The sequence below is a fragment of the Bombina bombina genome, chromosome 7 (genome assembly GCF_027579735.1).
Source record: "Bombina bombina isolate aBomBom1 chromosome 7, aBomBom1.pri, whole genome shotgun sequence".
In the NCBI taxonomy this organism is placed as follows: Eukaryota; Metazoa; Chordata; class Amphibia; order Anura; family Bombinatoridae; genus Bombina; species Bombina bombina.
The window spans coordinates 143,484,118-143,498,815 of record NC_069505.1 but is presented as its reverse complement, the minus strand read 5'-3'; the positions used below and the strand labels follow the sequence as shown (position 1 = coordinate 143,498,815).

General features: G+C 36.4%; 1 protein-coding gene across 1 annotated transcript in view; it reads right to left on the bottom strand.

Annotated features, from left to right (window-relative positions):
- The window catches only part of NELL1 (neural EGFL like 1), a 1,753,035-nt gene that overhangs the window by 1,015,996 nt on the left and 722,341 nt on the right, over positions 1 to 14,698 (bottom strand). The window lies entirely within an intron of this gene.

Genomic DNA, 14,698 nt, shown 5'->3' with positions numbered 1-14,698 from the left:
TTTCTGACTCATGCAATACAATCAGAAATCCCTGTTAGAATAGCTTGAAATGTATTATTTAAAGATATTTTAAGTGCCTGGGGGAAAAGTCTCAAACATTTGCAATATCATTTTAAAGAAATAGTGTTTATTCCCCTAGTATGTAGCCCACAATTTCCAGAGGGATATAGTACTAACAGTGTCTATCATTTATAGAAAGTGAATGGTAACCTTTCAGTTCAACATTTAGTCAATCAAGAAGACAAATACATACTAGCTTTAAATGATTTACAAGTAAAATTTGGAATCCCTCATAAACATTTTTTTGCTTATCTTCAGACCCAACACTATATTAGTCAAATGATTAGGGATAACTCTAAAATATGGTCTCAGGAACAAATCGTAAATCGAATTAAAGCTTTTGAACAGGGCAGATTTTCTATATCCAGATCCTACAGGGCTTTACAAATCCCTATAGAGATAGAGGCTACAAGATGCTTAGAAATAATGTGGCATAATCAGATTATATGGGATAATATCACTTAGATAGTTTTCAAGAACATTAAGCATGTCTGGAGGACATCTTTAGCAGCTCATCACAGAGACAAACAATTAAAATTGTTACATAAAGTGTATGTTACACCTAAGTTACTAGTTAATGGTGAAACCAGACAGAGAATAAATGTAAAAAATGCTCATATCCAGAACCAGGTTTATTACTAATGGTACCGCCCTACAGTTTTCATTTTGTGCTAAAATAAGATATTGGATATTAAAGACTTAAGACATGATTATTGATATAGGAAAAAAATTCTCTTTTTTGATTCATAAAATATTGAAGATCATGATTTCTTTCATTTTAATTAGGAGAAAACTGATCAGACAAAAATGGATCCCTGATAAAGATCCTTCATTTAAACAATTTAAGATGAATACTCAATCACCAGTAATGATTGAATTAAATTATGTCAGAGGAGAAGAAGAAAAAAAGAATAATCTTTTCTAATGAAGAAATGGGAAAAAGATATATTCAAACTCCCTCTTTCGACACAACAATTAATTCTTAAACCTTTGCTGAATTCTCAATATATACTTGAAGCCAAAGTGAGAGTTGAATAGCTGCATATCTCATGAAGGTTACGTTAGCATTACTGTATAAAAACTGAAATGGGAGAATAGGGACAGTAATTATATTAATGTTTTCTTCAGTTTACTTGTGTTTTATATATTGTTCAGGGCTGATGGTACTTGCTTTAATGATTTTTTTTTCCTGGGTTTGAATTAAGAAATAAACATTATCAGAATCTGTTCTTGTTAGATTAAATTGTTAATAGGTGTTAGAGAGGTGGGATGGGAGAAAGAAGGTCTTTTTTGCCCCCTTTTTTCCCTTCAGGTGTACTTAATCCTCCTCACTTTTGCATGAGGTCATGCCCCCTCCTCCATGCTGTGTGTGTATGTATCCCAGACAATATGAGACTATGTACACACTAGGCAGCTGGAAGTATTGTCTTACCCTTTGCACTGAGTAATACCTGTATATTTATTTGTAAGTTCAGACCCTCTGCACAAGTGGTAGAAGGGGAAAGGGGTGTACTATGCCAGTGATCTTAAACTCTGCACCATGACCTTTTTAACAGCAGCAAAGAATAAGGATATCCTTTGCAGTGGCCCTTCCATGCTTTGAAAAGTAGCTGCAGGATTAACCGGACTGTTTAGAGTTTTTGATATCGCATGTGATACACCTCTTTAAAATTTACTGCTTCACTATAAAAGGAGCCCTTTTGCCGGTATCCCATTAGAATCTTGATAAAGGACTTATCCGAAACGCGTTGCTTCTTGTTTTGGCCTAGTGAGGCCATCGTAGTCTGTATTATCAGGCCATCTCCACCAACCCGGCTTTTGAAATAGAGCTGACGAGTAATCCACGGTCTGTATCGAGACCAGACGTTGCGTTCCCTTGGAACGGAGCTGTTTACAGAGATCCTAAACTGTAAGTTCGGATTGACACTTGTAAATATACTACTATCAGCATACTTTTGAGAAAGTTTTTCTCTGTCTGCATTCACAGTTTCGACTCCTGTGGAATTGATGTGGTTACACATTGCTGGAAGAATATTGTTTTCCCTACATGCAGTATTGGATATCCTTTTTGTGTAACTCATATGAGAAAAGGAATGTCCTTTAAGAGACTGATTTTTGCACAATAACACTGCTCTCTTATGGATACTATATAGCAAAGCATTATTTTGTTTCCTGCAAACTAATTGTGTCTGTTTTTTAACCCATTTGCTTAGCTTTTATAACGCTAATTGTGCCTGCTTTTATTTAACTGCGTGGCCACTATAACGCATACTACATTTTTTCCAATTAGTTTTTTATTGTTGTATTGCAAACATCATTACATACATATGTGTTGTGCACTTGTGTGCGCTATTGTGTCTATGAACTAGTTGTGTATACTAATGCACTGTGTATACTAACCAATGATTTCTGCTTGAATGAATTGTATTTGTATGTCTTTTAAGAGTTTTTAACCCTTTTCGTGTGTTATAAAAGAAATCCTATCTTTTATTATAGTTAAACTTAGCCTCAATAAAGAGAACCGCTCTTATTGATTTAGCGTTAGCGTCAAAATCCTGACCTTTAGCGCAGAAAGATCTGGCCTTTTTTCATAAACTTGTTAATATTATCTTGGGGATTATATTAATCTTTCTGCTTTCTTTTTGTGGCGCATCCTCCCCCTCCCCCTCTCTATTATAGCGCTTTTCTCACTCTTTTCTTGGGATAAGTAACATCCACCCTATGGAAAGTTAAAAAAAGTCCCGAACTAGTTACTGTAATGCTTGTGGAATACTCCTCGGCCAGTAGTCATGTTATCCTGGCATTGAGTCGGAATGATAGGGAATATCCCAGAGCTGAGTAAGTTTGCATGATGAGAGAAATGGCACTCATCACAGGCAGGACAGAGCTTGGCGGCAACAGGCAGAAAACCAGAGACAAACCACTAGGGTGATCAGGCAGACAGGGTTCGGAAACAGTAAGGTAGTCCAGGGGTAAACCACTAGGATGGTCAGGCAGGCAGGGTTTGGCAACATTAAGGTAGTCCAGGGGTAGACCACTAGGATGGTCAAGTAGGCAGGGTTTGGCAACAGTGAGGCAATCCAGGGCAGATAGGGGTTAACAGGTAGAGTGGTCAGACAAGCAGAGTTCAGCAGCAGTATCAATCCAGCAGTTAAAGGGACATTAAACCCAAAATATTTCTTTCATTATTCAGATAGAGAATACAATTTTAAAAAAGTTTCCAATTTATTTTTATTATCAAATTGTCTTCCTTCTCATGATATACTTTGTTGAAGAGATACCTAGGTAGGTAGCGTGCATGTGCCTGAAGCACTACATGACAGTAAATAGTGCTGCCATCTAGTGCTCTTGCTAAGGTATAACATTGTTGCCAAACTGCTGCTATATAGTGCTGAAGACACGTGCACACTTCTGAGCTTACATCCTTGCTTTTCAACAAAAGATATCAAGAAAACTAAGAAAATGTGATAACAGAAGTAAATTGGAAAATTGTATAAAATTGTATGCTCTATCTGAATCATGAAAGAAAATAATTGGGTTTTATGTCCCTTTACGGGTTAAAGAGGCAGAGTGGTCAAAAAGCAAAGTTCAGCAGCAGTATCAATCCAGCAGTTAAGGGTTAAAGAGGCAGAGTGGTCAGACAAGCAGGGGTCAGCAACAAAATAGCAATCCAGCATACAAATCAATAACACCCAGGAGAACAGTAAGTAACACCTATACTTGGGCAGTGATAGGTAGGACTGACGTTACTTACATAGGTGCAGGATTCGCGCCACAGGAGATCCAGACCAGGTTCTGCAGGAGGAAGCGTCACCGCCGCACGCAGAGAGGAGCCGACTCCCCCCTAGGCAACGAGCAGACAGCAGGCACTGCGTCCCTAGCAACAGCTAGAGCGGCGCGACAGTTACTCTGAAAACATATTCGCTTATAACAATGTGGGTATCCAATCCCTTACAAATATCCTACTTACATCAAAAATCCTCAATCTGATGAGGTAAGTGCCCCTCACTAGTGTGTTTTCTCTTTTATTTCCCTCAGGCAACTGACACATGTAAAGGGGAGCCTACCATATCCAGGGAGGACTGAAGCAAGATCACTGGATATACGATAGCTGAGAGTTTATCCATATCGTGTCCAGCACTTACCTTATCAGATTGAGGTTTTTTGATGCAAGTAGGATATTTGTAAGGGATTGGATACCCACACTGTTATAAGCGAATATGTTTTCAGAGTAATTAGTTCAGGACTTTTTTGAACTTTACGTTTCTTCAATAGGGTGGATGTTACTATACCCACCTATTTATGCTGAGTGATATTTTGGTCATTTTAATTTCATTTTTTTTGCATTAGTGTTTTAACCTTTTAATTATAATTTATTTTTAATGTGTATGTACATCTATATATTTTCAATGCATATATAAGACATTCATCACATATCTATATAGTAGATGATGCATTTATAATTATAATTATCTCTCTGTTCACTCTATTATAGGCTTAAGGTTGGAATTTGTGGATAATCTTTGTATGTTCCTATTTCTTTTATTTTCTCACAATTGTTTTTCCTTATAGAAAGGGTGATTTCTGTGGCGGGGGCCACTTTAATCAGACCTTTTTCAAGATTTAGGCAGCAGCAAGGTGACCATGGATTTCTTGTAGTGTATCTGAAGGTTATATTACTAAAGCGCTGGTCCTTGGCTTTTTTACACACATATATATTTATATATATCTGGAACACAAGAGGGAAGGGCGCACAGAAAAAGAGACCTTCCTGGTGTAGTATGTAAAATGCACTTGAAACTGTTCTACAGAATAAGGCTAAATGAACACTCTCATGTTTTTACCTTAACTCCTATGAGGTATGGATAATGTTTGGTCTGATGAAGGGGACGGTTTGATCCCCAAAACGTCACAATAAATTGCACTATTTTTGAAAGTCCAGCAAGTGTGGATCTACTACTTTACTTATGACACTTCTGTTCCTGACACCCTGGCTACTACTTTGGAGGTGTGAGTGCTAATCCTCCAGCAAGTTTATTCATATATATATATATAACAGGTCAGAAAGATAGGCACTCCATAATCCGAATAAATCAACTGCCAGGGTGCAACTTCAGAAAATATCCATTTAGCACAAGTGAAAAAGGCACTCACTGGACTTCAGTATAAAAATTAACTTTTAATTTCACCAATTAAAAACAGGTTACATGACGTTTCGGGAACATTACGATCCTTTTTTCAAATGCATAGTACAGCAAAAATACATTCAAAACAGTATATCACCCTAACCCCTACCTTATACCTCTTTATGGTTCAGTACAATGGATTTTAATGAGCCTAATATTAAAGTCATCAAGCAGGCAGATGACAGAAGCGTCCAGCACTGAAAATGTGCCCTACTACCTAATTGCAGATTATAGTATTCTATATTTATTTATTTACAGAAAGGGTGGTTGTCAAAGCAGCCACTTTTGCCAGTTTTGATAAAAAAAACATCTTACTAATAGATTTTAAAAATATGTCTAAGCAAAATCTGATTATCTGATATTTTATTAGTACATAGGTGATTGTGGTAGACATATGGGCAAATGTGAGATGCAGACTACTCAAGACTTGTCCAACAAATTACTCTATACTGATTTGACTGGGATGAGTAATAAGCCCTAGAAAAGGGGTGGGGCGTCTGCCTCACTACTTCAGGGTTAAAGCTAAGGTTAGAACTAGAGTTAAGTTTAGGGTTACAGATAGTATTAAGGCTAGGGTTAAGATTCAGGTTAAGTGACAGTCTACTTGATTTTTTTATAGTTTAAAAAGATAGATAACAGCTTTACTACCCATTCCCCAGCTTAACACAACCAACATTGTTAAATTAATATACTTTATAATCTCTAAACCTCTAAATCTCTGCCTGTGTCTAAGCCTCTATAGGCAGCCTCAGTGCATTGTATTAACTTTTCACAGCCAGGCAGTACTAGTTCATGTGTGCCATGTGGTGTTATGCATGAAACAGCACTAATTAGCTTAAATTCAAGTTTGTAAAAAGCACTTAGATAAGGAGCCAGTCTGCAAAGACTTAGATACAAGGTTTTAAAAAGTATATTAATATAACAGTGTTAATTATGCAAAACTGGGGAATGAGTAATAAAGGGATTATCTATCTATTTAATCAATAATCATTTTCAAGTAGAATGTCCCTATTGAGTGCTAACAATGGCTCTGAGCCATCTCAACGTTTCCCACTCAGGTGCTAACAACGTCTCAGAGCCGTCACTAGCACTCCCCCACATTGATGGAGGTCTGAGGACCCCCATCCACTCCTACCCCGACAATCTGGCCTGGATACTCACAGGCATCGCCGGGGCTTCCCTCCCCTTGCGGTGACTTCATGCGCCAAGACCTGATGATGTCATTGTGCAACTTTATTGTCTACCCTTTCCAATGGTATAAGTCTTTGGGATGTAGAATAAAAAATAAAAAAGTTAAAAAAACATTTATTTAAAAAAATAAAGGATTTGGGGGTCTCTAAATGCACTTAAATAAAGATCAAAATTGCCTAGAGACCCTCAAAATAAATTTTATAAAAATAAACTTGTTTATTTTTGAAAAATAAATATCGGTTTACATATTATAGCTATATGATCACTGTGGTAACCAGGGTTATCGCAGTGATCACTTTGCTGAGAAATGTTGCATTCCCTTTTACAATACGGACCAATATTATATTTGTAATCCCATGATCACCTGGATAATGTGATTAAAAAGTAATAAATGGTAGAGGAATGCTTTTTTGAAAAAAAAAAATATATTTTTATAATCAGTCTTTTAGTTTGCGTGGAAGATGAGTAAAACACCCTCTTTACGCAGGTCTCACCATTTTTTAAAACGTCTGTATTTTTACTGCAAAGAAGCTTATTTTTTGCAATAAAAACTATATATTTTCTAACAACATAATTCCTTTAAAAAGATCTATTTATTTTGTAAACAGAATTATGGCGAAGCGTCTCAGTGCTGAGGAAGCAGCTGCGTTCTCTATGAACTCAGACTCTGATTCCTTCACTGATGATGCATACGGTATATAAACTAAATATTTCTAGAAATTACACAGCAAGCCGCAACAAATGAGGGGCCACGTGTATTCCTAACACAAAAATAGACAATGTAATAATAAGTTGAATATAGCTCTTTGCTAAAAAAAATATTTTTATGCAAAGCACCATATTCCATTAATTGTTGCCTCAATTATTTGCTAGAGAAAAATGTAGCCCCTCATTTGATGCGCCAAAGGATGTACTTTCTACAAATGTGTACTTTGTGTAGCATATTTTAATTTTCCAAGTGGCTAGAACTGTTTAATTGCAAGCCATGACAATCTTGAAATTGTCTAAAAAAAATAGCCTTTCAACTTTAACCCCTTAGTGACCAGAGCACTTTTCCATTTGTTGACCGTTTGGGACCAAGGCTATTTTTTACATTTCTGCGGTGTTTGTGTTTAGCTGTAATTTTCCTCTTACTCATTTACTGTACCCACACATATTATATACCGTTTTTCTCACCATTAAATGAACTTTCTAAAGATACCATTATTTTCATCATATCTTATAATTTACAATTAAATAAATTATAAAATATGAGGAAAAAATTGAAAAATTTTTTTTTTCAAACTTTGACCCCCAAAATCTGTTGCACATCTACAACCACCAAAAAACACCCATGCTAAATAGTTTCTAAATTTTGTCCTGAGTTTAGAAATACCCAATGTTTACATGTTCTTTGCTTTTTTTGCAAGTTATAGGGCAATAAATACAAGTAGCACTTTGCTATTTCCAAACCACTTTTTTTCAAAATTAGCGCTAGTTACATTGGAACCCTGATATCTGTCAGGAATCCCTGAATATCCTTTGACATGTATATATATATATATATATATATATATATTTTAGAAGACATCTCAAAGTATTGATCTAGGCCCATTTTGGTATATTTCATGCCACCATTTCACCGCCAAATGCGATCAAATAAAAAAAATTGTTCACTTTTTCACAAACTTTAGGTTTCTCACTGAAATTATTTACAAACAGCTTGTGCAATTATTGCACAAATGGTTTTAAATGCTTCTCTGGGATCCCCTTTGTTCAGAAATAGCAGACATAAACGGCTTTGACGTTGCTTTTTGGTAATTAGAAGGCCGCTAAATGCCACTGCGCACCACACGTGTATTATGTGCAGCAGTGAAGGGGTTAATTAGGGAGCATGTAGGGAGCTTGTAGGGTTAATTTTAGCTTTAGTGTAGTGTACTAAACAACCCCAAGTATTGATCTAGGCTCATTTTGGTATATTTCATGCCACCATTTCACCGCCAAATGCGATCAAATTAAAAAAAACTTAAAATATTTCACAATTTTAGGTTTCTCACTGAAATTATTTACAATTATGGCACAAATTGTTGTAAATGCTTCTCTGGTATCCCCTTTGTTCAGAAATAGTAGACATATATGGCTTTGGCGTTGCTTTTTGGTAGTTAGAATGCCACTGCGCATCACACGTATATTATGTCTAGCAGTGAAGGAGTTAATTAGGTAGCTTGTAGGGAGCTTGCAGGGTTAATTTTAGCTTTAGTGTAGAGATTAGCCTCCCACCTGACACATCCCACCCCCTGATCCCTCCCAAACAGCTCCCTTCCCTCCCCCACCCCACAATTGTCCCCGCCATCTTAAGTACTGGCAGAAAGTCTGCCAGTACTAAAATAAAAGTTTTTTTTGGGGGGGTTTTAGGTTTTTTTAATAAAATAAATAAATAATTCTTCTGCTGTGTAGGACCCCCCTTAGCCCCCAACCTCCCTGATCCCCCCCCCAAACAGCTCTTTAACCCCCCCCCCCTCTGCCTTTATTGTGCGCCATATTGGGTACTGGCAGCTGTCTGCCAGTACCCAGTTTGAAAAATAATAATGTATTTTAATATTTATTTTTTTATTTTATTAAATATTTTCTTTATTTCTGTAGTGTAGCTGCCCCCCCCTCAACATCCAACCCCCCACCCTCTCCCAGATGCCTTCATTTTAAAATCCCACCCTCCCCAGTCCTCTCTCCCACCCTCAGATCTACAGTATATTGATGCTGTTTTCATAGATCTCACGTGCACGCGCGTGCATGACTCTCGTGCACACGCCCGTGCACGCACACGCACCCGCACAAGATCCCTCCCCCATCCTCCACCAATGACTGCCCACCCGCCTCCCTGGTTGAGCTCCCACCCACCAACGATAAAGGCCATCGATAGCCGATGCAGAGAGAGCCACAGAGTGGCTCTCTCTGCATCGGATGGCTAAAAACAGTTATTGCAGGATGCCTCAATATCGAGGCATCACTGCAATAACATGAAAGTGGCTGGAAGCGATCAGGATCGCTTCCACTGCTTTCAAAGACCAACGACGTACGGGGTACGTCCTTGGTCGTTAACTGCATTTTTTTGCAGGACGTACCCCATACGTCGTTGGTCGTTAAGGGGTTAATGAGTTATGTCTGCAATCAGACAGCTGTAGAAACCTGGAAAGTAGACCCCCTGGCGAATCATATTCGGGGCTACGTGTATTGCTAGCACAAAAATAGATAATGTAATAATAAGTGGAATATGGCTGCTTAGAATTTTAATTTATTTTTTTAAGCAATGCAACTAATTTAATTAATTGCTGTGCACCCCAAATTCATGCTAGAAATACTTGTAACCCCTCATTTGATGCACAAATGTGTGCTTTGTGTACCCCATTTGAATTTCTCAGGTGGCTAGAACTTTTTAATTGCTGAAAACTGTACAGTAAATTCTAAGATGCTGTTTTTGATAATTTATCAAATTGACATGCCTGCAATAAAATAGTGTGTGTGTGTGTGGGGGGGGGGGGGGGGGGAGACAGTGAAATGTTCTTAATTTCTGCTTATTTCAGACAGGTTACCTACTACAAATATTTATCCATACAGGTTTTGATGATAGAGCTTAGAAAAATAAAATGACATGTCAGAGATACATTCCAGCCCTCTCTGGCATCCAAATATTTAATAGAGGTTTGCATCACAAATGCTACATGCATGCACAAGTGACGTTCTGCATTATGTCTACTGTAATATTGTAGCCACTTACTGAGACATACCAGAAGCTACAATATTGTCTATAGGATGAGATTCCGGTTTGTTTAACCGCTTCTAGCAGAGATGGCTGCAATACAGGTCTAAGGTAATATTCTCTTAGACTTTGAAATTGGAAAAGTGTCACTTGAGAGCATTTCAGCTCCAAAAGAAGGAAACTTAGGTGATTAGCAATTACATGTGGCTGCCCTTCTGGGCTGGTTCACTGGCCATGATCTGATCAGAAGCTATAGTACTTTCAGCTCCTGAGCAGAACTTTACTTATGTGTTAACCCTTTTTTGACCGTTAAACATAACTACAGTCACTAATGCAAAAATGACCACTAGTAGAATGTTTGACTGCCTGGAACCCACTACCAATATAAATTTCTACACCTCTAATTATGTGAGGCACAAATAAATTCACTCATAGCTGTGCGGCTGTATAATCTAGGACAAATAACAACAAAGCACCACTGACTATTTATCTCACCAAAACACGCAGAATGTTAGTGACTGATGTATCCAGATCCTGAAATGCAATTCTGCAGTTCAGTGTTAAAATAAAACACTTTACATGTTGGCTGTCCTTTTTAAACAAATGCTATGGGGATAAGAAGAACTAATGAATAGATTTAATTAAAACATATATCACACAGCTAACATTTATTGTGCAGTGAAAATAGCTTCCAATCACATCAGATGTTTTTTTTTATATGTCCCGAGCTGACAGTTTAACATGCACTTATTGAACTGATCTACAGCTAACCTACACAACAAACAAATGAATTCTCCTCTCTTAATGACAAGTCGATTAAATGATGTCTAGGAATGGTTTAGCTTTACAATAAACGACTACAAATGAACTCTCTGTTAAGCTTTAAAAAAACAAATGACACAAGTTATTGTGATTGTTAAACTGGGTAGATCTATTTCTAGCAATAAATAAGCATATTTATAAATAAGAACAAAATCATATAAATATTGGTTGTTATTGCAAATTATCTTCAGATAATTTTTAATAGAAATCTGGGATAAGACAGTGGATATCAGAAAAGTTATTTTTTATGTATATCTAAAAAATACACCAGTATTTTAAGAGGATTTAAACCTGTATAAAAAGTGCAAAGGCATTTAGAAAAACAACAACACTTATTTTAATAAAATTCTGTCTTCCCCTTTTCATTTTGAATGAGTTGTATGTCCCTTTAATGGGGTGGAATGCCCAAATTTCCCTTTAACCACTTTGGTGCTGATTTCTGCCCATTTTGGCAGCCAAAGGATTGTGAGTGCTTAATTTAAGCATCAAAGTGATGGAAAACTTTAGCTAATCAAATGCCATGTATGTAATCTTTGCCATTAGAAAAGTATATGTGTAACTTATTTTTAATCTATCCGTGAAAGGGTTAAATATGTGCCTATAGTAATGCTTCTATTAAAAAAAAAATATATATATATATATATATATATATATATATATATATATATATATATATATATATATATATATATATATATATATATTAGGACAATTCCAATGAATATCCAATCAGTGTGTGTGTCATATGACACTCTTGAAGTCCAGTCCTTTGAAAGCCCTTAGAAAGCCTATGTAGAAAGTGGGTGGGACTGCTCTCTATGTTGCGGCCCAGCCAAAAGAGGAAATGAAGGGAATGGAGGAACAGACGATGATACCAAGTTGGATTATAAATCTTTTATTATAAAATATATATACACTTTCAAAACAATATATGTTTCCGTGCAACATTCTTAAAGTCTGAGATTTACCATCACTTTAAGTTCCATTTGGAGTTTATATTCTGAATTTCAGAGTACTTTTTGCAAAGGTGTGGAGAAATAAACCCAACTTTTTAAATGAACCATATGTATTTAGCTGAACACATTAACATATACAATTATAGTCAGATCACTCTTTGTCACACCAGCAACATGTACTTTTCCCAAGCATCTAGTTTTAAGAAAATGATAGAAAATTAGCAGTGTTTTACGTCCATTTAAACTAGAAAGCTTTGCTGTTGAGTATCAGAACAAATAATTAGTTTTTTTCTGCACTAAACAATTTAACACAGTATGTGTCAACTAACCTAAGATCTAACAGTCACAATTTTATCTGGCTTCCACCATCCTTTTCCCCATGTGCAACACACAGATTGGAAACAATGCAGCTGGCTTAGCAAAGCAAGAAAGCCTGATGCAGAAATAAATGTATGAGTTTGATATACAATATTTTACTGTTACCTTTCCCCTGTGTTTATAAATAGATGTTTCTCAGTCTTTAAGGGGAATTTAACATTTTTTATTATGCATTATATGCTGTTTACACTGTGTATCATGCTCCCTGCTCAAAACACTATATAAAAACAAATTCACCCCTGTGAGTGCTATTCTCCTTACCTCCATGGTGCCCTTAGGCAGAGGCAATTTTTTGATAATACTACAGCCAATCAGACGTCCTACCACTCACCCAAAAGCACAGCCTGTTTTAATAGCCATATTAAATCAATAATCGCCCATGCATGCACAGTAGTGCAAATTAACCCATCACTGACTTTAATGAGGCCACTAATGCAGTGATTCTCTTTGAAAATAGCGTGGGGGTACAGTATCTGATTAGCTGTTCTATGCTACTACTAGGGAAAAAAATGCCTATAGTCATATAGGGAAGTGAGTAAATAGGTGTTACAGGAGATTTAGATGTTTTGAGCAAGGAGCCTTATCAACACAAATGCTATTCCCTGCAATATAATGCATACATTGCTGATAATGATTATTATTAATTTATTTTAAACACTTGATATAGATTATTGTTATATAATTTATCACACTAAAGACAATAAAACAACATCTTATAAATAAGAGCTTAATGAATGTTTATTCAGTAGTCGCTGTAATTTCAGGTGCATAACTCTTGCATTTGATACAGAATCTTTCGAATAATTCACTAAAACTACCAAACATTTGCACTAATGTCCCTGGCGAGTCCGGCAAAATATATAGTGGTATTTTCATGAGATAACAATCTATTGATATAGATTAGGGTTAAGTAGACATGCTAACAGCTTCCATGCCCCTGGGAAGAACTCTGCAATGAATAGAAAAAATACAACTGTGTAATTCTTCCTCGTAGATATATATATTGACTGCTGCCCAGAGGAAGATAAAAGGAAATCAAATTGAAAACGTAGACGTTAGTATTTAGCATGCAGATAATTTGGATTATAATGCAGGGAAATAATGGTTATTGACTTTTCTAAGTCTCCAAACAGAAGAAGGTTTCTATCTTTTGACGTTCAGGTCATACTATTAGTATTTATCGGAAAACCATCTATCTGAGATCTAGTAGAATGTAGCATTTATAAAACTCTATATTCTGAAGCATTTAACCCTTAGGCTTCCAGAGAGGAGAACTATTGGAAATGGGACGGGGCAAAAAAACAAATAAGCCTACATAGTATTTTCCTGTTATTTCCATAAATAAAAATTGAGAGGCACTCAACCTGGGAACGAACAGAAGCATAATAGCTTGTTCTATGGCTAAGAGCAGCATCATTTTGCCCAACATGTGCTTTTCACAAAGAAGAATTGTCCTGTAGTATATCAGTATGATCCTGACTAAACAGTGCAGCTCAGTTCTGAAATAAAGCTGCATCTGATCTTTTGTTTCAGTTAAAGGGACAGTAAAGTAAAAAAAAATCTTTCATGATTTAAATAGGGTATGTAATTTTAAACAACTTTCCAATTTACTTTTATTACCAATTTTGCTTTGTTCTCCTGGTATTCTTAGTTGAAAGCTAAATCTAGGAGGTTCATGTGCTAATTTCTTAGACCTTGAAGACTGCCTCTAATCGGAAAGCATTTTGACAGTTTTTCACCACTAGAGGGCGTTAGTTCATGTGTTTCATATAGATAACATTGAGCTCCGGCACGTGAAGCTCCTAAGAGCAAGCACTGATTGGCTAAAAATGCAAGTCTGTCAGAAGAACTGAAATAAGGGGGCAGTTTCAGAGGCATAGATACAAGGTAATCACAGAGGTAAAAAGTGTATTATTATAACTGTGTTGGTTATACAAAATTGGGGAATGGGTAATAAAGGGATATTTCTGATGTTTACTGTCCCTTTAAGCATACCCCTGGCATAATGCACTAGCTATGCATAAGGTATATATATGCATAGAGTTTGCAAAATAGGATCTACAAGGACCATGAATCTGAGTTGTGATGTTGTGTATGTAACTGGTGTACTGGGGACTGCACTGGTCATATTCTGTGATTTCACATGGAAATATAGCTAAGATAATGGGATATGCAGGGGGAATGCATTTGATCTTAAAGTGATTGTAAACTTTAATGCATTAAAGCCCAGGATCAAAAAATAATCTTAAAAACTGGGGATCTTTAATTCATTAACGTTTACAAAGATACTTATCTTTTAAATACTTACCTTTGCGTTATGGTAAACATAACGCTGATCCTCCGCCCGCATCTGCTGCTTTATTTAGAAT